The sequence below is a fragment of the Ruditapes philippinarum genome, unplaced genomic scaffold (genome assembly GCF_026571515.1).
Source record: "Ruditapes philippinarum isolate M1 unplaced genomic scaffold, ASM2657151v2 ctg2108_1_1_1_1, whole genome shotgun sequence".
NCBI classification, from domain to species: Eukaryota; Metazoa; Mollusca; class Bivalvia; order Venerida; family Veneridae; genus Ruditapes; species Ruditapes philippinarum.
Window position 1 is genome coordinate 243547 of NW_026863651.1, and position 24453 is coordinate 267999.

Below are 24453 nucleotides of genomic sequence, written 5' to 3' on the forward strand. Positions count from 1 at the left end.
ATGTCTCCTGAGGTCTTTTGTACATATCACATTTATTGAATTCCACATACTTAAATACATTATGTATGATATAAAATGTACATTCTTATGCATCATTTTAATGTATCATTGGTATCACATCCGTTTCTAGTAATCACTGTACGCTATTACTTTTCCGTGCAACAGTAGTAAATTGCATTAAAAAGAAATGAATTACATCAATATATAACTGTAAACAACAATTATTTACCTGTTGATTTTTAGCACACCGAAGATTGAAAAACTTACGTTTTGGTGTGCCATTGTTCAAATGTTTTCCGTATAACGTTATAACAAACTTCTGTATCAATCTCGGTATGTAACACAGCATTTTTGCTTATAGAGATTAAAGAATGTCCATTTTTATTTTATGCTTTTCAGTGGATTACTGATTTATCCGTGAAAATTATATTTCATAATTTCACAGTGAAAATTATCAAAATATTATTACACACTTTTCAATGACGAAACTACTTTTTTAAGATTTTCCCCATGCAGTTCAATTTTATTATTGTTGACAATTCTGACATTGTCAGGGCTGTTTAGAGAAAAGCAAAGCTGAAATTGATAAATTATAACTCATATTTCAAAAGTAATAAAAAGAAGAACACTTACTTCTATTCATTCAAATTACCAATCACCAAATATCGTCTCTTATTTTTTTTTTCATTTTTACAGACTGAAAAATACACTCCTTCCACATGCAAAACTGCTCTTGATGACATTTGGACATATTCAAGTATCCTACGATCAAAACCTGTCGTATGCTTTCTGAAAACTTGAAAAGCAATGACAGCAATCAGCCCGAAGAATAAGTAAACAACCCAGCGTTCGTTAGGCAGCCTTTCACTTCCATTTTCCTACACGTTTTTTGAATGTTTACATTTCTGTCAACACTTATTTAGGTCTGTTACAATTCTCAAATAAGTTTTCTTTCTTTTAGGAAGGTGTATGACTAACCAATCCAAATTATATCCCTCTGAATCAAACATTATTTTCGTCCCGTGAAATAGACACAACTTAACATTTAACAAAGCCAGGTCTAATATAAATTCGCAGTAAGTAACAGAAATATGGATGGATGGTTGGACTTTTTCTCCTACTAGAATTGTTTGTTTTTATTATTAAAAAAGCGATCATTCAATATTTTATTAATAAAATGAAGAATATCACCGCCATTTAACGTTGATTGTCGAACTTATTTTTGAGCCTAAGACTTTTTGTATTTAATGAGAAATTCGACTAAAATGAGGCTCTCAATGGGGAAAACAGATTTTAATATTAACGTAAATATTAAGGAAATTTCGTTTTAACTTGTTTTTTTAAGCATAAAATACAAAGAAAATTTGTTTGTTTGTTGTGTAAGATGTAATTTTATTTCATCTTACACACAAACAAACAAATATCCTCTGTATATTTGGCTCATAAAAGTTATCGATTAATAAATAATTCTATTTGACGTTTAAATATTCAGTCATATTTTATTCAGTATAAGTCATGAGTTTCAAACTTTTTACAACAAGTTTAGAGAGGTTTTTCAATGTATGACTAAAGGCTCAAAATCTTACATATTCATTTTATTTACAAAACTGCAATGTGTCGCTTAGGTGTCAAATCTTTTCTAATTGACATTATTTTTAGCTTTTTCAAACGTGTATTGATAGTCAAATATTATTTTTTTCAAGCTTTCTTTGCTATATGTGTAGCATTTTTGATAAATGTACATTCAACGTGATGGAACAGAAAGAGATTATCAATTCTAACCAGTATATAGTGCATTGTAAAAAGCACTCTACTGTTTTTGTCTTGATTTTTTTATATTTTGATAAAGAAATCTATTATTAATATATTTACTGTTACAAATTTAGAGATTGGAAGATCCGTCACTTGAATTGTGTAGATCTGACGTGTAATTTCGTTTACTTAGTTTAATTGTTTTCCTTGATTGCTTTATTTTTTATCTTTTTGACAAGCTAGTGATGTGATTCAATGCAAAATACTATAGAGTACACATTTTCAGCCTTTTTACTAAAAAAGTGTTATCTCTAAACAAATGTCCGTTTTCAATAAAATATTCTTTTGTACACCATTTTATTTTTCTTTCATAGCACTATGATTTCAGAGATTTTTTTTTAAACCTGAAGAATTACAGACATGGTAATTGTATTGCTACTTGGCTGTATAATGTAATGAAAAGCCTTTGCTTTGAACTCATTAGTGCAACAAATAATCATGTCTGTTTTAAAAGATAGAATCAAGTCTCTTAAGCTAGACTCATTTTTGTCCTGTTTGAATAATAATTCCATTAGCCGAATCTAAATATCGAATTCTGCGTAAGAAGGTGCTATGGAATATTTCAGATTGAATTTCGTTCGGACTGCGGTCTTTAGAAGCATATATAGGGCGTCGGATACTTTTAAATTCAGAGACTTTATGTCAGAATGAACGGATTCTCTAAAGAAAAACACCTTAAATTAAATTGAAAAATGTTTTATGCCCGATTTGATCGAGGTACAATCCACGCATTTTTACAACGGCTTTTGCATGGATAAAGGTTTATTTAAAGCGGTGACTGGCATCATTTTGAAACGGCCTACTATTCTTAGTCAATATTATTCAATTTAAAACCTTCAAGTCATTTAAGTTAGTGATATTTTTCTATTATATAAATGTGACATCTTTAATATGGAACTCATCTGCGCAAAAATATATCTGGGACAAGGTACAAAACTGTACCCATGCGTATTCAGTAAAGTTTTACAACATGTCATAAAATGCCAACAAATATTTCATGATTAATATTATTGAATATTATATACACATAAGCATTTTTTTAATAAAAAATAATAAATCGACAAGCAAGGCTTGTAGTTATATAGGCCTGCAAAACTGTTAATACCATACATCATTTGCAGTTTTGCCGTGTTGTATGTGATCTCAATTGTATCACTTTAACAGATATTAACAATACTACCTTATAAAATAAGGAGGAGACAAATACTTACAATTTTTTTCCATAAGAAGCAAATAAACCTTTTAGTGACGTTATTGTATTTAACGGAAATGAATATGCCACAGAAAAATATCGCTTTCTTTTTCTCTCATTTATGTCTATAAACACTAAATATGTTTTTCATGTCATTTTATTGCCCTTAAGGTAAATTTACATGTAAAAGCATTTTAAGCTTGTGCTTTATATTAACGTATATATGGAAGATTATATCCGGATTCATTCACGGTTGTGTAGGCGTAAACAGAAAACATTAAAAGAAAAATGTCGCTTACAAAGTTTTTCCAGCATTTGCTACTGATTATTATTCATCTTAAACACAAGGTATTTCTTTATAAATGTACTCGCCCTTACGTTGCTGAAAGTGTTTTCAATTGAACATTAGAATGATTATGACGGTTATTTCGAAAGCTTAAAGTAAGAACATGATCTGGCATGTTTAATGCTGTACAAAAAAAAATGCAGCAAAATATGTAAACTAATGCAATTTTAGAACCAAATAAGTTGTTTTATCATACTTCGAAAAACATCAAACTTTTTTGTAATCTTTTTGTTTCCATTTTATATTTTTTTCAGGTACCAAATTGAAATACTTCTTTAGGAATTTTGATACCTACTTGTTTGTTTGAACGTAAAAAGTTATGTCTTCCTGGTCGAATATTTTCATGAAACAAACAAAATTTCATTTTGTATATGCTTACTAAGAAACACTTACCTATACTAAATTATAAACGGTTTTATTATTTTAGAAATACACCTAAATCTTTGCTATTTTTTTTAGTTGACATGAAAAGTATGTTTACCTGAAAATTGTTCGTATTGATATCATGTATTGTGTATGCTCTGGAATAAACAAAATACAAACATTTGAGCAAAATTTGTACTTATAATATAGAGCCTTAAAGTATGTTACGATTTCTTTAGAAAAAAGATATTTGTATGGATCTTGAAACTACTTCACTTGTCGCCTAGAGATACCAGCAATTTATCAACCGTTACGTATACAGGAGACGACAGGAAAAACAAACAAATTTGGTTTTCTTCGGAAATTGTGTTCTTCTCATTTTAACCGATATCATAAGCATGTTTATAAATCTCCTCATTAAGTCCGTCCAGCGAATTGCTGTTGTCTTTCACAAGTTGACATATAAGTTTATATTCTTTCTCTTTACAGCGTGTGATGTTCTTGAAATTATTGCAACTGCATAACAAATACTACTTTTTCACAGAAACTTCTTTTGATCAATGTCATATTTTGTATTTAACTGTTATGGTGTTTTTGTTTCTTCTATTTTTCCTCTTTTATTGCAGAGATATTGTTTTTGTAGTTGCATGTTACAGTGTTTTTATTTCTTTTATTTTTTTTCTCTTTAATTTCAGAAATTTTCTTTTGATCAATGACATATTTTATATTTAAATGTAAGAGCGGTTTTATTTCTTTTATGTTGCTTCAGCAACTGTCAGTAACAAAAGAGTGTTGGTTTATTTTTATTGTGTTTATTTTATTTTTTATTTTATTTTTTTTTTGTTCGAAAATTATATATTTTCTCATTTCCGTGACTTTCTTTACAGCCTTTCCTAATGTAAAAGATGTGTTTTTTAATGAAATTCTTTCTAAATTTGCGGGTCATTTCAATTCAGGTTATTATCCAAAAGCGACTTTCCCCTCTGTTCTCCCGTTGTTATCTATTTCCACATAGAAACTAACGCAACACGTAATTTATGTTTTAATCTAAAATGTACTATACTGGCGCCAAATGTTTAAGGTGCAGGAAATGTATGGCTTCACTTTACATAAATCAGTACAATTCTATTGGTCTTTTTAACCCGAGTACAAATCTTCTTTTTCAAATTACAATAAGAATTACTTGATTACAACAACGATGATGCCATAGAAATGTCTCTTCATTTGCTAAATATTAGATCCAAGTTCACCAGAACGGTTTGTTAAATGTCAGTTATATAGCATACGATCACACTTAGCCTTACACATTAGAACATATATTAAGTTTACATTGATGCTATTTAAGTAGTTCTGAAAAATATCTCTTGTCAAAGTATATTAAAAATGGAATATGTGTCCAAAACATTGGAAATTCTTTTAAAATAACTATTATTTTAAGTTATAACAATTTCACACAAAAGCAGAACATTTTTTTTTCTTCAATATTCAATTACACAAATTAAACCACTTTTAAAGATTAGGTTAAATGGTTGATCAAAAGATGTTGCATTCATTAAATGATGATTTAAAGCACATTGTCACAAAGGAGACTTAAGACAATAAAACTGTTATACATATACTAACTTTTATCAGCACTACTACTACTACTACAAGTAGTAGTTATAGTGGTAGTAGTGGTAGGTACGTAGGTAGGTAGGTTGTGGTAGTGGTACATGTAGGTAGGTAGGTAGGTAGGTAGTAGTAGCAGTAGCGGTAGCAGTAGCAGTAGAAGTAGTAGTAGTTTCAGGTCCCCAGACAAAATTTTAAAACAAAATTATAAGAATTTATTTGATTTTTTTACAAAAAAACCCCAAACATTTGTAGTATGATTAAATGGCAAATGATGTTCCAACAAGAACTACCTTGCAATTGTTTTCGTCTTTTAATGAGCTATTGAGCGATGTTTTTAGTGCAATGAAATCCACATACTAAAAGATATCATGTATGGTTTTACAGTTTTACGTGTTATTGATATGACACTCATTTTCAATTATTCACTGCATATTTTGTTCTTTGCAATAATAAACTTAATTTATTCAACTGAATGATAATGAATTACATCAATACAACAATATCATTATATTTACCTGTACATTTATGGCACACAAAGGATTGTTGATGTGAAATTTGATATGACATAGTGATGAAATGTGAACATGGTGATTGTTGAAACAATTTCCGTATCATAATCATGTTATGAAATACTGCTGTGTTGAACTCATTAATTGTTATATATATATAACATTTTTATTAAAGGAATATAAAATAATGTCTCTCGAGACTGGATCATTAACTGTATCATTGTTTTCAATTATCAATAATTTCATATACAATTAAGATATGGAATTTAGAATGAAAAAAGTTTCACAATGTCTTTTTATTTAAGAAGTATATGACAATTTACCAAAGCATACATATGTCGTTCTTTTGCTTTCTAAATATTAAATACTTTTATAACTCAAAGTGAAATGTTTAAAAACCAATTTACATGTGTATCCTTTGCAGAGAACCTTGTTTTGCTTTAATGTCAAACTTAACATATTAGCACGTTAATGTTTGTCTATATTTTTACAAGACATATGTAAAAAAAATTTATACCTTCCATTCTTATGTATCAATTGTTGTCCAAATCTGGCATAAAAATGTTTTGGAGGTAATTTTCTTTATAATTGCACTACACTTTTACTCAGTAAATCTGGGTCATTATGAAATATCAAAAGCCTGCAGTATATTTATTTTTTAATAAAATAAAATATAAACCATGCAATGCATGTCACAAGTAGCTCATTAAAATGATTTATTTTGTCACGATGAAAATGTTTTGCAGACAATATATGCTACACGAAACTCGATACAAATGTGCGTTTTTCCAAGCTAATTCCCCTTTTCAACTTTAACCGTTATAGCTACACGGTGCTCGACCGGTTACAATAGATTAGTCAGCATGTTGTGCTTATTTTCGATGTTGTAACTGTTACTCTAAAAGTTTGTTTGAACCCCAGGATACGAAACAAATCTCATGTCTGGTTCTACATGTCAAATTACATATACATACAACCATATCTTTGGTTAATCATTTGAAAGAAAAATCAAGCCATCTTTTGTAAATGTGTAAAAATATATTTCTGTTGTTAGTAGTTTTCATAATTTTCTTATATATTATGTTTTGAAATAAACGTCAGTTTACTGCAGAACACATCAATAGAACTTTTAACTGCTGAAAGTAATTCCATGATATCCATTGATATGTGTATTATTCTTTCTTAAAATGTGAATGTAAAATATAATAAAACTAAACTTTATATCTGATTTTTCTTTATAAGTTGACTAAAAAGAAATCAATGCCTAAAATTTAAAAGTGTCAATGGGATACATTTATATGGCTTTAGACTAAATGCGTGAATGGTGAATCAAATATATAGTGTAATTTACTATATGATTAGTTTATACATTCAAGTTTATACATTTATACCCTGTACAAGATTAACCAAATAAAACATTAGGATAAAATTAGGACTTAAAATTATTTAAACTTTCGTTCTAAACTAAAAAGAAGGAATAATTAATATTATACTTATTCTAGAAATTATTTTACTTTAACTAGTGTCATCCTTTTAATAGAACATCCCCCATATCAAAAATATATACTAAAACTACTCACATGTAAGATGATATGTGGATTAGAATAAATTACATATGGCATTTTAAAAAATGTCATGGAAACATAAAAAGTGAGTACTCATTAAAAAGCACAATACATAATAAAACTACTTACAAACATTTAAATGTCCATGTCCTAGAAATTCAGAAGTCATAAATTGATCTATGATTGACGATTTACCAACACCTTCTTCACCTGTGATTAAAACCCTAAAATTACTCTGATGACAATCGTTATCACTGGCATTAAAACTTGGAATTTCCAAACTGTTTACAATTTTTGGACTGTCAGTTCTTGTATCACAATCTCCAGGCACTTTATTTCTATGACCTGGTGAATTATGCGGAGTACCCCGATTTACCTTAAATGAATCACCTCGATTTACTAATCCTTTGGAGGTTGTTTTAAAAGACCTCACTCGCCGTAGGCTTTCGGTGCTTCTATCTGGCCGGGAACGAAAAGACCTTGATCGTTTAATTTTTTCATTATCTTCTATAGATAACTCTTCCATATTCTTTGGAAAGACACTATCCTAACTTTTTAAAAAATTTAATAGAAATTACACACAAAAAAATAATATAAATATTTCCCGCTGAATATCCACAGAAAAGCTGTGTATTTAAAAGAGATATATTTTACTCCGATACTGTCACAACATAGATTCCAATTGTTTATATTAAATTGTATAGAATGTTTGACACATTCGCTACCATTAAGGAACTGAAAGAGTCTATTGGAACGCTGTATAAAAGAAATACAAATTAGAATCGCTGTTGCAGTGAATGACAAACCGATAGAATTTTATCACATGGACTTAGTTTTAATATTTAATCCGACACAGTGCAGTTATGATATCCCTTGTAACATGTTTGACCTTTCTTCTTTTTTTTTACCTGATCATTTTCAATAAAATCATTTTGATATTTATTAATATAGTTATATTTTTATGGATTATTTAATTTTTCTCGGCTTTTTACATCTGAAATAAATATTCAGAAAAATCTGTAATTGTTATTCAAGCACACAACGAAACATTACAAACATTAAAAAAAAAAAAACGAAACATTACTAAATATCTAGAAAAAAGTGATCCCTCAGAAGCATTAAAAGCAGTAAAATTGCATGAAAATTGCAGATTCGGTTTGATTGAGTCTGTACATGAGGGATAATGAAAAAGCGCAACATCCCTCACGCCCCCTAGCACTGTCTTCAACGTTACTCAATTTTCAACACTTAAAAGTGCTGGAATCAATTATCTCGAAGGACCTGAACAATATAACAACACTGAAATGAAGCACGGGGCAACTCCTTTTTACGGCTGCAACACAACACTTGACAGAGTGCAAAGTCTAAATAAAAACAGTTTCCACTGCATTATAGTTGGTTTAGACACAAACAGTAATAGTGTGTTCTTGTTAAATATATCAAAGCTTCTACAATTCAAAGTTAGAATTTAAGTTAGTAATAAGTATACAATTTAGATTTAATTTCTTTAAGAAACTTGCTTAAAGTATTATCATTCTCTTTGAAACGGTCATTATCGATTTGTAATCAATATAACACCTTATGTTCACATACTCAATTTTTAGAAGCTCAACAGCATTAAATATGGTTAACTTTCTGGGTATTTTTTAGATCATTGCTTCCTTCCAGTATATTTAATATTATTTACAAATTTCCCCAAAATTTAGTAAGAAAATTTGGGAAAAAGATATACATAGATTAACACTTTTTTTTGCTTAAATTTTGTATTTTTAAATTTTTTAACTGCTTGATAAAAGGTTTTTTATGATTTTTATTTTCCCGTAAAAAGGAATTTAAATACTTTAAAACGGGTTTTAAACCCTTTTAAATTCAGTAACAGATTTTTTGGGGAAAATTAAAGAAAAGATTCAAAAAAATTATGTAATATTTGAGAATAGGGAAGTTTTTTGAGGGAATTTTTGTTTTTGGGTTAATATTTTTTTTTTGAAAAAGTTCTTTGGGAGTTAACGTACTTTTAATTTTTGTTTTTAAAAATTTCGGTGAACCCGATGGGGTTTTTAAATTTTTTAACCCGCACATGGTTTTCAATTCTACAATTTTTTTTTTTGGTCATGCTTGCTCCGGAGCATTTTGTTCTTATTGCAATAATTAAAGCTCTTCTTGGTTATTAAATTAAACACCAAAAAATTAGTGTTTTAAATTCAAAATAAATTTACATTGTGGGCTGAAAAAGGAAAAAGTTCCGAATTTTTCATGTTTTTAGAATTTTTGGTTTTTCTTTTGGGAAAATATTGTCACTTTGGTATTAATAATGCATGTATTGATAGAACTCCTTCACTTCATTATTTCAAATAAGAACTATTCATTTGTTCATTAATACTAATGTTGAATTAAGTGTGCGTATGTTATCATAATCTTTCTTATAAATGATTATATATATGACATCCGCTTACAAATTTCAGACTTATCCACTTGCAAATATTCTTGAGTTCATACTATATATGCATCAACATTATATATGATTATTCATACGTGGGCCATTAGCGTAAATGACTGTCTTAGATTATCATATCTTGTATCCAGTCTTCCATCAAACTTGGCACTTTATTTGACAAGTGGTCGATACAGCGGATATTAAGTCAAGATTGGTTTTAGCTTAATATCCTTCTGTGTGTCTTAAAATGCTTTAAGACCATAAAACAATGTTATTGATAATAACCATTTATTAAAGACAGTTTCGGTTTTCTACATTTAAAACTGTATTCGGCGAAATGTTACAATGAAATGATAACAAATGTACCTTAACTGTTGTGGTCATATCTTGAACGAATTTTCACAAAACGGTATATGTTATGAAACGAACGTCGGTCATATAATACAACATAATAAAACTGACCATAACAAAATATTCAATTGCAATAAACATGTCAAATTATTCTATTTGTAAAGGTACAACATTAAATATTAATTTTATGTTATTTAATATACAGAGGATGTTTAAGTTTTTTTCTATAAATACAAAATTTATTTTCATCGAGGGGTAGCCACGAATGACATATGATAAATTTTAAACCACGGGAAAAGCATCATAAACATTTTTCTATTTTTAACATAACAATTTGAAAGACTTTTTAGCTTTATCAATTGTGTACTGATAGTCAAATATATTTTTTCAAGCTTTCTTCACTATTTGTGTAGCACTTTTGATAAATGTACATTCAACCTGATGGCACAGAAATAGATTATCAATTCCAACAAGTATATAGTGTGATTAAAACGGACATACTTTTTTACCGTTTTTTATAAAATTTGAAAAAAAATTAAAAATTGACGTTTTCGAGTTGGCTGTTTTTTGAATTAGTTTTAAAGTGTTTTGTTAATTTTTTTTTTGTTTTTTTATTTTATTTTTTTGAAAATAAATTTTTTTAAATGATCTTTGAAATTTGTTCGATAAGCTAGTGATTCAGTGCAAAACTATTGAGTACAAATTGCCAGCGTCTATACAAGAAAGAAGTTATCTCTAAACTATTGTTCGTTTTCAAGAAAATATTATTTTGTTCACCATTTTATTTTCTTTCATAGCACAATGATTTCAGATCCGAAAAACAAGAGACATGGTAATTGTATTGATATTTGACTGTATAATCTAATGGAAGGCTTTTGAACTCATAAGTGCAACAGATAATCATGTCTGTTTTAAAAGATAGAATCAAGTCTCTTAAGCTGGACTCATTTTTGTCCTGTTTGAATAATAATTCCATTAGCCAAATCTAGATATCGAATTCTGCGTAAGAAGGTGCTATGGGATATTTCAAAATGGTTTTTGTCTGACTGCGGTCTTTCTTTTAAAAGCATATATAGGGCATCGGATTCTTTTTATTTTAGATATTTTATGATTCTTTTAAACAAAACACCTAAAAAAACAATAGAAAATATTCTAGACCCGAGATCGAGGTACACTTGTCGCCTAGAGATACCAGCAATTTACCAACCGTTATGTATACAGGAGACGCCAGAAAAAAACGAACAATTTTTTTTTTCGGAAATTGTGTTTTTCTCATTTTAACAGATATCATAAGCATGTTTATAAATCTCCTCATTAAGTCCGTCCAGCGAATTGCTGTTGTCTTTCACAAGTTGACATATAAGTTTATATTCTTTCTCTTTACAGCGTGTGATGTTCTTGAAATTATTGCAACTGCATAACAAATTCTACTTTTTCACAGAAACTTCTTTTGATCAATATCATATTTTTGTATTTAAACTGCTATGGTGTTTTTTGTTTCTTCTATTTTTCCTCTTTTATTGCAGAGATATTGATTTTGTAGTTGCATGTTACAAATGTTTTTATTTCTTTTATTTTTTTCTCTTTAATTTCAGAAATTTTCTTTTGATTAATGACATATTTTATATTTAAATGTAAGAGCGGTTTTATTTCTTTTATGTTGCTTCAGCAACTGTCAGTAACAAAAGAGTGTTGGTTTATTTTTATTGTGTTTATTTTGTTTTTTATTTTATTTTTTTTTTGTTCGAAAATTATATATTTTCTCATTTCCGTGACTTTCTTTACAGCCTTTTCCTAATGTAAAAGATGTGTAATTGTTTAATAAAATACTTTCTAAATTTGCGGGTCATCTCAATTCAGATTATAATCCGAAAGCGGCTTTCCCATCTGTTCTCCCATTGTTATCTATTTCCACATAGAAACTAACGCAACACATAATTTATGTTTTAATCTTGAATGTACTATACTGGCGCCAAATGCTTAAGGTGCAGGAAATGTATGGCTTCACTTTACATAAATCAGTACAATTCTATTGGTCTTTTTAACCCGAGTACAAATCTTCTTTTTTCAAATTACAATAAGAATTACTTGATTACAACAACGATGATGCCATAGAAATGTCTCTTCATTTGCTAAATATTAGATCCAAGTTCACCAGAACGGTTTGTTAAATGTCAGTTATATATTATCATTTGCCAAGCATACGATCACACTTAGCCTTACACAATAGAACATATATTAAGTTTACATTGATGCTATTTAAGTAGTTCTGAAAAATATCTCTTGTCAAAGTATATTAAAAATGTAATATGTGTCCAAAACATCGGAAATTCTTTTAAAATAATTATTATTTTAAGTTATAACAATTTCACACAAAAGCAGAACATTTTCTTTTCTTCAATATTTAATTACACAAATTAAACCACTTTTAAAGCTTAGGTTAAATGGTTGATCACAAGATGATCCATTCATTAAATGATGATTTAAAGCACAAAGGAGACTTAAGACAATAAAACTGTTATACATATACTATCTTTTATCAGCACTACTACTACTACAAGTAGTAGTAGTAGTAGTAATAGTGGTAGTAGTGGTAGGTAGGTAGGTAGGTAGGTTTTGGTAGTGGTAGTGTTAGGTAGGTAGGTAGGTAGTAGTAGTAGTAGTAGCAGTAGCTGTAGCAGTAGAAGTAGTAGTAGTTTCAGGTCCCCAGACACAATTTTAAAACAAAGTTATAAGTAAATATTTGATTTTTTTTACAAAAAAAACCCCAAACATTTGTAGTATGATTAAATGGCAAATGATGTTCCAACAAGTACTACCTTGCAATTGTTTTGTTCCTTTAATGAGCTATTGAGCGATGTTTTAGTGCAATGAAATCCACATACTAAAATATATCATGTATGGTTTTACGGTTTTACGTGTTATTGATATGCCACTCATTATCAATTATTCATTTTTGTGTTCTTTGCAACAATAAACTTTAATTTATTCAACAGAATGATAATGAATAACATCAATACAACAATATCATTATATTTACCAGTACATTTGTGGCACACAAATGATTGTTGATGTGAAATTTGATATGACTTTGTGATGAAATGTGAACATGGTGATTGTTGAAACAATTTCCGTATCATAATAATGTTATGAAATACTGCTGTGTTGAACTCATTAAATGTTATATATTACATTTTTATTTAAGGAAGATAAAATAATATCTCTCGAGACTGGAACATTAATTGTATAATTGTTTGAATTATCAATTATTCCATAAACAATTCAAATATGAAATTTAGAATGAAAATATAAGGATAAAATAATTTTCACTCTGTCGTTTATTCAAGAAGTATATGACAATTTACCAAAGCATATATATGTTGTTCTTTTGCTTCTAAAATAAATACTTTTATAACTCAAAGAATAATGTTTAAAAACCAATTTACGTGTGTTTCTTCTGCACAGAATCTTTTTTACTTTCATGTCAACACGTTAATATTTGTCCATATTTTTACAAGACATATACCTTGAACTTACACTCAAATATTTATATATACATTCCATTCTATTACATCAATTGTTCTTCAAATCGAGCAACAATGACTGAATAAGGGCCCTGATTTAACGTCATAAAACTATTTTTGGGGTAATTTCCTAATATTGCACTACACTTTTACTCAATAAATATGGGTCATTTAACTAATATCGAATGTCTATGGTATAATTGTTTTACTAAAAGAAAAGCCATGTTTCGCTGTTGATATGATCTGATTGATTTTTTATATTAAATATATTCTCTTTTGTCCCTGCAACTTGTAGGCTAGACAGAAACTTAACAAAACATGGCTTGTTTCCTTTATTCTTTCACAGCACATTAGATTAATTAATATGATATATCAAATGTGGCTCCAATAAAATCTTTAATGCCAATTCTAACGTCAGCTTATATATGATTTTTTGCTGCTACCATAGATTAAATAAAATATAAACCATGCAATGCATGTCACAAGTAGCTCATTAAAATGATTTATTTTGTCACGATGAAAATGTTTTGCAGACAATATATGCTACACGAAACTTGATACAAATGTGCGTTTTTCTAAGCGTATTCCCTTTTCCAACTATAACCGTTATAGCTACACGGTGCTCGGCGGTATCAATAGATTATTCAGCATGTTGTCCTTATTTTCGATGTTGTAACTGTTACTCTAAAAGTTTGTTTGAACCCCAGGATACGAAAACAAATCTCATGTCTGGTTTTACATGTCAAATTACATATACATACAAATGGAGCCAACTTTTATTAATGCGTAAAACTATCTCTTTTGTTGTTTGGACAATGTTGGAAGTTTCCATTATTTCTTTTATATTATATTTTTAAAAAAAAAACGTTAAATCGACTGCAAAACACATCAATATAACTGTTTTCTGATGAAACTAATTCCATGATATCCATTGACGTGTGTATTATGCCTTCTTAAAATGTGATTGTAAAATATGATATAACTAAACTTTATATTCGTCTTGCAGGTACATATTTTTGTATATGTTGACTAAAATGAAAATAATGACTACGATTTAAAAGTGTCCGTCGGATACATTTATATCGCTAGACTAAATGCGTGAATGGTGAATCAATATATATAGTGTAATTTACTATATGATTAGTTTATACATTCAAGTTTATTCATTTATACCCTGTACAAGATTAACCAAATAAAACATTAGGATAAAATTAGGACTTAAAATTATTTAAACTTTCGTTCTCAACTAAAAAGAAGGAATAATTAATATTATACTTATTCTAGAAATTATTTTACTTTAACTAGTGTCATCCTTTTAATAGAACATCCCCCATATCAAAAATATATACTAAAACTAATCACATGTAAGATGATATGTGGATAAAAATAAATTACATATGGTATTTTAAAAAATGTCTTGGAAACATTATAAGTGAGTACTCATTAAAAAGCACAATACATAATAAAACTACTTACAAACATTTAAATGTCCATGTCCAAGAAATTCAGATGTCATAAATTGATCTATGATTGACGATTTACCAACACCTTCTTCACCTGTGATTAAAACCCTAAAATTACTCTGATGACAATCGTTATCACTGGCATTAAAAACTTGGAATTTCAAACTGTTTACAATTTTTGGACTGGTCAGTTTCTTGTATTCAAATCTCCAGGCACTTTATTTCTATGACCTGGTGAATTATGCGGAGTACCCCGATTTACCTTAAAGAGTCACCTCGATTTACTAACCCTTTGGAGGTTGTTTTAAAAGACCTCACTCGCCGTAGGCTTTCGGTGCTTCTATCTGGCCGGGAACGAAAAGACCTTGATCGTGTAATCCTTTCATTATCTTCTATAGATAACTCTTCCATGTTCTTCGGAAAGGCACTATCTAACTTTTTAAAAATCTAATAGAAAATTTACACAAAAAAAAATATTTTTTTTACGCTGGATATCTTCTGAAACGCTTTGTATTTAAAATATTTTAATCCGATACTGTCACAACATAGATTCCAATTGTTTATATTTAATTGTACTGTATATCCGTATTAGAATGTAAAACACATTCGCTACCATTAAGGTACTGAAAGAGTCTATTGGAACGCTGAATAAAAGAAAAACGAAATCAGATTCGCTGTTGCAGTGAATGACAAACCGATAGAATTTTATCACATGGACTTAGTTTTAATATTTAATCCTACACAGTGCAGTTATGATAACCCTTGTAACATGTTTGACCTTTCTTTTTTGTTTTATTCTACCTTGTTATTTTCAATAAAATCAGTTTGATATTTATGAGTATAGTGAGTTTTCTATGAATTATTGTATTTTTTCTCTTTTTTTGCATTTTAAAGAAATAAATATGCAGAAAAATCTGTAATTGTTATTCAAGCACACAACGAAACTTTACTTAATATCTGGAAAAAGTGATCCCCCGGAAGCTATAAAAACAGCAAAATTACATGACAATTGCAGATTCGGCTTGATTGAATCTGTACATGAGGGATAATAAAAAAGCGCAACAACTCTCACGCTCCATAGCACCGGCTTGAGCGGTACTCAAATTTCAACACTTAAAAGTGCTAGAATCAATGATCCCGAGGGACCAGAAAATATAACAACACTGAAGTGAATTGAAGTGTTCAATATGTAGGAGAGATTCGCAAACATTGTAATAAAAATGACCAAAATATTATGATGATCCATGATGATAAAATAAAAAAGAGAGAGAAACAGAATCCCTAAAGACCTTATCGTATTGAACAAATAACACACAATATTAATTATATGTCAACAAATAACACACAATATTAATTATATGCCAAACATCTAAAGATTTCGATCCATGGTTATTGACATACGATTCATTGACACACTGTCCATAAATTAATATTTTGTATTTATACTCTTTCAGTATATTTAGTATTATGTCGAATTGTCCGAGTTGAAAAGAAATTAATCGAAAAAATGAAGATTGGAAAAAAATATACATTTGATAGTTAAATTTTTTGATGATAAAAATTTTGAATTTTTAATTTTAGTTTGTTGATTTAAACGGCATTCCCCAAAAGTTTTTAAACTTTTCAAATTATAAATACATTGCTTTAAAAACGGCCCTTTAAAAATTTTTATGCATTCAGTAAATCTAATAATTTGCTTCAAATCAAAAAATAAAATCTCAAAAATATTTATGCGGGGAAAAAAGGATAGACCCAAATTTTTTGCAAAAATTTTTTATTCCCGAAAATTTTAAATTTGGGAAATGATTTTCCTTAAAGGTGGGTGGTTGGGGTTTTGTTTTTATGCGTTCTTCCTAAACCCCGGCATCCCTGGTTTCCAAACCCCTTTCATTTGGTATCTTACATGATAAATTACTGTTAAATTTGTTTGTATTACATATAATTCAAAGCTCTCTCGGTATAAATCTTTAAACTTATGTAAATGAATAGTGTTTTTTTTTTCAAATAATTGACATTATTGCACGGCTGAAAAGTAAAAAGTTCCGACTATTTTCTGAATGTTTGTTAGAAATGTTTTGCGTTTTTACTTCTTGGAAAATTTTGTCACTTTGGTATTAATAATGCATGTATCGATGGTGTCAGTATGTACAAGTATCAATGTTTCGAGGAAGAGGTACAGATGAAGTCCATCACTCCATTATTTCAAATTAGAACTATTGATTTTGATCATTGATACTACTGTTGAGTTTTCGTGTGAGTATGCTATCATTTCCTTTTTATAAATGATTATGTGTTTGAAATCCGCTTACAGATGTCTGAACTTATCCACTTGCAAATATTCTTGAGTTCATACTATATATGCATCAAAATTATATATGATTATTCATACGTGGGCCATTAGCGTAAATGACTGTCTTAGATTATCATATCTTGTATCCAGTCTTCCATCAAACTTGGCACTTTATTTGACAAGTGGTCGATACAGCGGATATTAAGTCAAGATTGGGTTTTAGCTTAATATCCTTCTGTGTGTCTTAAAATGCTTTAAGACCATAAAACAATGTTATTGATAACAACCATTTATTAAAGACAGTTTCGGTTTTCTACATTTAAAACTGTATTCGGCGAAATGTAACAATGAAATTATAACAAATGTACCTTAACTTTGTTTTAGTATTGTTGTGGTCATATCTAGAAAGAGTTTTTAAAAAAACTGTCTATGTAATTAAATGCACGTGGAACAGGATTTTCAAGTTTTTTCTATTAATACGAGAGTAGTATTAAATTAAATATTCCATGGGTGGCGGTAGCCACTTGTGAATTATGATAATTTTTATAGAAGTGAAAAAACTTGCATTTTCTGTTTATAATAAAAATGTTTTGTTTAACATTGCAATTTCAAGGACTCCTATTTTTCATTCTAGTTATTTTGTAATCATCTTAATGACATAAATAATAATTATTTTAGAAGCTACTGGGACAGGCAAATATTTATGGCGTTTTACACTTGAAGTGTTATCAAGTTCGTATAACAAATTATAACACAGTAAAAAATAAAAGTTGACAATGATTTGTCACATAATTATGGTTTTATAGAATATATTTAAACGTTCTGATTTGCTGAAGTTATTGATGTTTTAATTTTTGAAATTTTTTTTTGGAAAATTAAAATGAAACGATTCACATGAAAAAATTTACTAACCAATACAAGCTAAATTTCAAATAAAAAAAAAAAAATTTTAAAATGGCGAAAACCTTGACCCAGTGACCCAAATCCTTCATTTCCAATCTAAGACCACCTGGAAAATATTTCTTTCCAAATATGAAACATCAATCAAACGAATATAGTCTGTATAAAACAAATTGTAAAGTCTTCTTTTTTGGCAGCAATGAAACCTTGACGCCAGTGCTTGTTGTTAATTATTAGCCTACCGGCCATTCGTAATTTATGTCCTCAAAACATCATTTTACAACTACACACTCAAAATGGATATATATTTCATAAACTTAATGTTTAAACAAAATTGTCGGCAATATATACACACAATTGGCAGTGTTGCATGCTTATTTAGGAAAAAAGCTTTTATTTGACGCTAATGTCCAACTGGTCTAGGTAGCATTAACAATTAACTGATTGGTGAATGAATATCAGGAAACATGCGAAACAGATATCATTATGACTCAACAAAAAACCTGAAATTACAATTATCATCATAACATCGAATGAGGACAAAAAAATTCTATAAAGTAGCTTAATTTCACATGTGCCTTTTATATAGAAAACTGAAACATTTATAGATAAGAATTCTTCAAACATTAAACTAGAGTCGTTGCTTTTGCCACGATACGATATTCCAGGAACTAATAAAAAGTGATTAGGTTCCAATTACTACGTCAATGTATATCCAACTCATAGGAGAAAAGTAAATATGGAAGTATATAATGAACGTATTTGCTTAAAACAAAGTACAAATCTAGATATAGAAATGTAGATGTTTTTATAGATATATATAAGGTTTATTGCCTTCGTTGTCAAAGACTTAATGATGCATTGTTTAATAACTATTCTAAACTGGTAACATTCTTGATAATATTGATATTGGAATATAAGAAACGAATAACACTATTTAGATTGAATACTAGAAAAGAACATTTTAATTTAAAACATATTAATTATCTCTTACATTTTATCTTAAACTGCGTTTGAAATCCTATTTAGAAAATAATAGGACTGTTATTACTCTAATATTATGAACTACAATTACATCTTGAAATAAGTCTGTTACTTGATGCTCATTTTTTTATAAAAAAGACTAAATTTGCCAACTCGAATTTATTTAAAATGTTATTTTTAACATTTTTCTCTCTCATAAACTTACGTTTTCACTTCCATTACCTGGTAAAGTAAATATAGGTTTGACAATACATCGATGAACAAAACAAGTATTACAAATGCATTACAATAAATCTTGCCAACTTCCTTCTAAAAATACGTTTAATGACGGGCCACTCTTTAAACAATAATTTTTCAAGCAGAGGAAATGGCAGAATGAACACTGCATATGAGCATTATTTAATTGGAACTTCAACTTATGAATATGATTACAATTACAATGTACATGAATAACATTATCTTAAAATCTTAATAAAAACAATAACAAAAAACGAGATCAGTGATCCTTATTTGCTTTTGCTTGACATGTTTATGTTATTATATTCGCCTTTTATTCTGCCTATATATCTATATGGGAGGGTTTTTTTGTAGTTTCTCTCTCCTGATCATGCAGTAAGCACACATTAAATTTACCAGAGCACAGCGTAGTTTAGCCCACTGCATTGTTCCAGGGCAGGCTATTCAAGCAGTTTACCAGTTCTAGTTTGCCTTAACGTTCGCAAGGAACTGATAATTTTTTGTACATGCTAGAGTAGAGGTACAGTGCAAATGACCTATAATGGTCAATCAAACATCGAAATGTGACCTTCACCGTACAGGAATCGAACACGGATCGCCCGATTTCACAGCCCAACCGCTCTTACCGACGGGTGTTACTAAGTACATAAAAATCTGGAAACAAAGTGATCCTTCGAAAGCATTAATCACAACAACATTTCGTAAGAAGCGTACGCATTTAATCTTCCTTAGTAATAATTATAATTAAATTATTTTAATTTGTAATTTTTCAAAAGCGTATATTAAACATATTCCAGTATATATAACTAATTTGAAAGTTAAATAAGTATGCATAGAGCATGAAAGTTTTATGCTCTCATGAAAGGCTAACTATTTAATGAGGTCATTAGAAACTAATAACTTGATCATGAACGCTTGTTATTATCATAACGTCTCATGAATATCAATAATATATGCACTAAAATACAAGCGAAATGCGAGCAAGTTTGAAGTGATCGTTGCCTAACAATAATTTAAACTAATTATATAATAATTATATTCTTTAACATTGCGTAGATTTGGTTCAGCAAATCATATTTATTTTTCGAAATGATTTTTAAAGAGAGTGTTTTGAAATAGTTATCAATGATGATATAGTCTTAAAATATACACAATTGGAACATCGATATTTAATAACTATAGAACATCCAAGATCTAAAACATAATCATCCCTCTTCTTTTCTTCTGGTTTTTATTTTGAAACGCGAATTGTATCGATATAGATAACCAATCTTACTTTTAATGTTCACTGCTGTGATGGTTTATTTTACAGACAAAAGAAACAAAATAAATTATATTACACCACTGCTCATAAAAATAGTAAAATGTTCTGATAACTATTATGACTTGATTTACTCACGTTAAGCAAACAGATAGTACGATTGATCGTTGTTCAGATATACTGTTAATTAAGAAATATCTCTAATACTGATTAGTTGAAACGTGATAATGTAACGATTTTCTGGAGACAACTTGAAGGTTGCTGAACAAAATTAAACCAAAACCTTATTTGACCAAATACATAATTCGCGTGTTCTGGAAGAGATGTAATTGTAATATTTCCCCTAAAACTATATAAGTATATAATGGGATATGCCTTGCTGTGGGTTTTTAAGCACTTATTTGTATTTTGTCAATAGCAATATCACAGAAGTTGTGTTTTCTTTTACATTTTGTTTCGTATGGTTTTACGGCACCCCAACACAAATGAGGTCATATGTCGCCGAAATAAGAAAGATTATTTTGACTAACCTCGGGTGTTACAAAATCTAAGCAACACCAGTGGTCAAAATATCTCACCTGCTTGAGCTAAGAGATACATAGTCTATAGTAGTTCTAACCCATTTAGTCACCTCTTAAAATCATGCAAGGGTAAAAGATGACTGCAATTCCGATGCCACAACCCTTTAAGGCAATCACTAAGCCACAATGGGGTTCTTGCACATACTATCAGACAAGTACCGAAATAGCTAAATAAAAAATAGGTATCGATAAGTTTTACAATTCTACAAACTCCAGTATATAAGCGCGTTCGCCAGTATTCATATACAGTTTAAAAGTTTAATTTAACTGTATTTTGAACTTACCATATTCATGATATGACACATTTTACATTTCCTGCACTCTTACCACTAAAATAGTGTACTGACATATTCACACATTTTATGACATAAAACTCTAAAGTATTGTATGTAATCTGGTAGTGAATATGCATCTTTACTTGTTATTTAATTATTTTACATCATATCAGATATCACTTAAACATGTGGCTGGTTTACCCAATGTCGTGTTTTCGCTTCTTTATCTCCAAAATGCGAAAATGCGAATGGACAACAAAGTTGACTTTTTCTCTTCGTGTTTTCGCTTTTTGTCAAGGTGTATGGTTTTGTTAGTACGCAACGACATTGACATTAGTATAAATTCCTTGTACAGTAAATTATTTATTTCTTGTAAAAGTTTTAACACAAATATTCGTCACGATAATGATTTCAAATCCGAAAAGTACGACATTTTAAAATGTCTTCAAATGGAAGTGGTATTGAACACAGGAAGCATTACCCCTTATACGCATCAATTATTCCTGCAATATTGAATTTACAAGCGCCCTATAATGGACTTGTTCAACAATTTCCTATAAAAGATATGTAAAATAAAAGATATTGCATGGGTTCAAAACTGCGAAAAGACGCATTTGCCAGCATGTCTGATATTAGCGGAACAATAGGTTTTTATGCTGAGTCGCAATGATAATCAATCTTCATCCTGACATTACATATAATGTGAATGTGCCTTCTTTATTCTGTATTGTCCCGACTGATCATAAACTACAACACTGAAAGAAATTAGGAAACTTCATCAAGCGCCACCCCATATTTTAACAAATGATGTTTCATATAGCTTATATATTATGTGTCAAGCCCCTACGTTCCACACCACCAAGAGAAAAAATGCAATAATGTCACTTTAGGTAATCAATGTTTGAGTAAAGGGATAAAAATTTTAAAAATTAGAAATTGCTTTGATTTGATAATTTTTACTATTATCAAAAAAAGAAATAACATTTTATCATTAAAATGGCCTCATACATGATATTGTCGACATATGTTCGACACAAAATAAACATATTTATAGACTTGTCAGATCAATTTAACAATGAATTATTTTTTTAAAGATATACATTTGGTGACAAAACTTGTATTGGATTTCTCCTCAAGTGTCAATTGGTTTCAATTCTGTAACTAACACGCATGACCGATAAAATTCGATAGGTAATTGAAAAAGTAATCTAAGAACGAAATCTGTTATTGAATTGAATGATAAATTACTTTAAGCACTTGATAACATGGGAGACAGAAGAGAAATATTATTTAATAATTATTAATTAAGGGTTAAAGTGTTTTCTGACTTCTGGCTTGTTATTAAAGTGACAAATATTTGAGGGCTCCCATACAAGATTTGTCAATAATTTTTTTACTTTTGCAGATATCTTATTTTCAGCAGGACATATGTTTGAATTGTATAAGGAGACACGTTTTACCATTGACATGCTGTTAATATTTCATATTCAGTTATTTTAACAATGTCAGGTTGCGCTCAAAAGTGATAGGCAATGATTTGTGTAGGTACTTACATATACTTATGTCCCCACAACATAGAAATTCCGACGTCATAAACTGATCGATGATTGACGTTTTTCCAACATCTCTTGCACCCGTCATTAACACTCTAAAGTAGCTTTGATCTCCATCGATTTTTGTTGTTATCAACTGAGGTATTACATAGTTGTTAAACATTTGTAGAGTCGAATCGACTTTAGCATTTAATTGTGTTTGTTTCCTTCCAGCACAGGGTGACTCTTCGCGTCTTTCAAATGTATCACCTCTGTTTACCAGACCTTTAGATGTAGTCTTGAAAGATCTTACCCTTCGAAGACCATCACTTTGTATTTCTCGTTCTTCTCTAAGCGAGCTAGATCTACGAAATAAAAGTTTACTTCCACTGTCAGGAACTGATAGCCCATGGTTGTCTTTAGACTCAAAATCTTCTAATTCATTTGGAATATTTAGAGAGTCTTTCGTGTTAACGGATAAGTCAAATGAGGTCGAACTTGTCCTACGGCATTGTTGTAAATTAATTGTCCCATTCGGACATAAAGATTGAGCACGTTTCCGAATCATTTTTGTTTTTAAATTATTAGAGTCCATTTTCCGTGAATCAGGAAATAGTTGATCGTTTGGACAATCTCTGTTTGATTTATCAGTCCGATGTGTCGCACTCATATTCGATGATATTTTGTTTTATTAATTAACTTAATATAATTTTGATTTTTAGATATTTTTTACTTTTAATCCACAGATATTTTAAATCGACAAATCTTTGTAACTCATTTCATATATCAATGTAAAGTACAATGTCTCTTATAAAGTTTCTGTAAATTCAACAAGTAGAATTTGGTAAAGAAGTCATGTTCAGAGATCTTATACGTTTCTTTAATTTGGACACTTCTTTATGAGTTTCAAACACATCATCAGTGTAAAAATTAAATGTCTTTTATAATTCCACAAAAAATGCGTTCTCTTTACATCTTCACAAACTATTATAATATTAATTCCCTGACAAATTTTCACATTTCATTAAATATATTCCATATGTAATTACTTAAAGTACTCAAACATGCATCTTACATATCCCGATTGGTGATTTTCTTTGCAACGTGTGTGAGTAAGTGTAAGAAACACATCCAACTGTGAAATGTCTCAGAAAAAACACACCAAATATGCAATAACAATTGCACAAGTGGCTATAAAAGACATTGCAACAAAGAAGATGCCA